Genomic DNA, 2987 nt, shown 5'->3' on the forward strand with positions numbered 1-2987 from the left:
AGCCATTAGATATGGACAGCACTGAAAACACATTCTTCGGTCGAACTCGTCCATTCCGAACACATGTCCTCAACTGATCCAGCCGCGATTGCATGCACTTGACCCATTTCTCTCGAAACCCTTTCTATTCAAATACACGTCCAGATTCCTTAAAAGTATTGGAATGATACCATCCATCACCAAATCGTCTGGCAAGTTATTCCAAAACGCACCACCTTCTGCGTGCACCGTTGGCCCTCACTGCCTTTCGAATTCTCACACGCCCATACTCCCAGATTTATACCCTCTCGTTTTGCACTGCCACATCTGAGCGAAAGGAACTTGTCTATTTACCCGATTCATGCCCCTCATGATTGGAAAACCTCCGTAAGATCAGCTCCCAGCCTCTGACGCGCCAGTCAAAATAGTGAGTGAGTGTTCAGCCTGTAAACGGTTGCACCTTTTCCATTTTCAAATGTAGGATGTATCATGCTGTCTGAAGCAATCATCTTCGCAGCTGATCTGTCGCTAATAAACGCTGAAGGAAGGCGTGATAACTTGCAATATATGCTGTCAAACGAAGATTGCACAAGCAACATGAGTCCTTGAGCAAAACGTACAATTGACTTCTGAGCAGTTGCTGACACCAAAGCAACTGCGTCGTTCGGGAGCAGAAAGAATCCCACTGTTAGATTACAATTCAAATGCATTTGTCATAGGGTTCGTAGCAGTTTATCAGCAGCACATAACCCTGACTCCAAAGGTCTGTGAGTATACAGAAGAACATTGTGCGACCGTTGAAACTATGTTTCTCCAGACGATATTTGTCAACATGACAAGCTGCAGCTGAGCTGGTGGCATCGCGATTGAAATTGCATGCGTCCGGACATTGTGCTTAATTTTGGATATCAGAGCAAATGGTTAACTCGAATATACACGTTCGGAAAAGTAAATGCTTTTTTTGTTGAAAAGCTTTGCAACAAAAGGAAACACTTCAGACTGTCGTGCGATCGATGTGAAGCAGAAAATGAACAGCCGCCGTGGTTTTGAGCTCTGGCAATATAGGCATTTGCTTTCGAGCGGAAAGCAGAATTGGTCGGTTAGCTCAGCTGGTTAGAGCGTGGTGCTAATGACGCCAAGGTCGTGGGTTCAATCCCCACACTGCACCATGCGAAACGATGGCGTGGTAAGCGGTGCGGTGTCAGGGATCGGTGACATTTTACTTTCACTGTCTGCAAGAACTTGTCACATGATCGCTTGAGATGTGTCTTCGTTCGAAAGCCGACCATCGCTGTCATGAACATCAACTCGCTGGTCGACGCAGGATCTCAGCTGCGTTGCTGTATTTCCAAACAACGTGCTCCACGAATCCAAGATGCAGGAAGCCTCACCTGCGCAATAAAACATTTGACAGGGTGAGACACACGACTTGATCACCGTACCCGTGATGATTGGTGGATGTTGTCTGCAGCAAATCAATCAGTCTCAATTGTGTCCACAATCAAATGCAAAACATGAAATATATGCAGTTTAAGCAGACCAGGCACAGTCTCGGAGGAGAACCAGAGTTCAGGCTTCAATTCTCTACATATGTACCTATACACGGTGAGTTTACCAACAATTTCTGTTTTAATTTTAGTTTGTCCTACACGTTTCTCCTGCAGATGCCTGAAACAATGAGTTTCTTGTGCATGAAACAATTAAGATTCTGCAATTGGTGACTGTAGCGTTAACATTGTACGATGGAGTTTTTTGCAGAAGGACTTAGTCATGCCATTCCTTGTTTGTCTTACATCTGGAATGACAACCACGAACAGCTGATAATGTCAACATTTAATTCTGATCAGGTTTTGCAATTTCTGTCCTCAAAATGTTAAAATATTAACGTTCTAATATCAAAACCAGACTATAAATATTTTATTGATCCAGTCTTTTATTTTCTCGTTGACCTAACAATGCGATTAAAAGTCATCACGCTGACATCATCACCTTCTGAAGGTCAGCACTGAAAATTAATGCTAATCCCTCAATATTTACACCCGATGAGTGAATCATAATGAAATAACCTTCACGCGTACCAGTATTGCTGCCTGACCGATAGAATGTAATTGGAATTTTCTGTTGTCCATTCAGATTAGGACCATCCAGACTTTTCAGCTTCATGCAGAGTTCAAACGCTTCAGTTTGTAATCAGTGACTGTTTCCACGGATATCGTTGTCAGAAAGTGCATCAAAATGGCAACATTGAGTTGGAAATGTGTAGCCAATGCTGATGTGAAACTGACAAAGGTCGATGCCTTCTTAAACCAGAGGAGCCTTACTCACGCAGCAACAGAAAGAGTGCTGTTAGGAGGGATGTTTCAGAAAGTTGTTCGCTTGACAGTGAAGGAACGGTCAAAGATGTTTTGAGTGGGAACTGCTTAGATCTTGTTTGGAAACGTGGTTTTCCCACACTTCCGGTATCCTTCCTCATCCAGGTGTTCGAGAAAGCAGGTTCAAGAGTCATGTTCAACACGTTTTAACCGGTTACTTCAGTGCATTGCATTGATGTTAATCAATGCTGTCATTACACCAGTGGCAGAGTGAGAGAATGCATAGCCTGGTAGATGTACTGTCTCTCTGATGGCCTGTCTAATCCTATCGTGTGTAATGTTTCCTGACATTGATTGGTGCTTCACTCATCCAAAGAAGTGCGCAGTATGCTATCACAGACTTGACTTGTGGTAATGAAACCATGGACGTCATTTGGTGTTACAGGACTTGCATTCAACTCACAGATCTGCGTGCATACGCATCGAATCTTTTTTATCTGAACTTACTTTTTATCTCATGAAAACTACAGCAATTCCAGTTTTCAATTTCTAGACAATAATTAAACCTATATATGAGGACAGAATTTTCCTGCGTGCATATAAGTGGCGCTTCAAGCGTTATTTAAAAATTACAAGTTTTACTTTATGGCACATGGTTTTTGCTGCACTGTGTTCCCTTTTTTGTTCTTGGCATGT

General features: G+C 42.8%; 1 non-coding gene across 1 annotated transcript; it reads left to right on the top strand.

The window, feature by feature from the left end:
• The first annotated feature begins 1073 nt into the window (after positions 1-1073).
• Positions 1074-1148, top strand: trnai-aau (transfer RNA isoleucine (anticodon AAU)). Its single transcript has one exon. It is a non-coding gene; the product is annotated as a tRNA-Ile (tRNA).
• Positions 1149-2987: the final 1839 nt, after the last annotated feature.

The sequence above is a fragment of the Chiloscyllium punctatum genome, chromosome 43 (assembly GCF_047496795.1).
Source record: "Chiloscyllium punctatum isolate Juve2018m chromosome 43, sChiPun1.3, whole genome shotgun sequence".
NCBI lineage: Eukaryota > Metazoa > Chordata > Chondrichthyes > Orectolobiformes > Hemiscylliidae > Chiloscyllium > Chiloscyllium punctatum.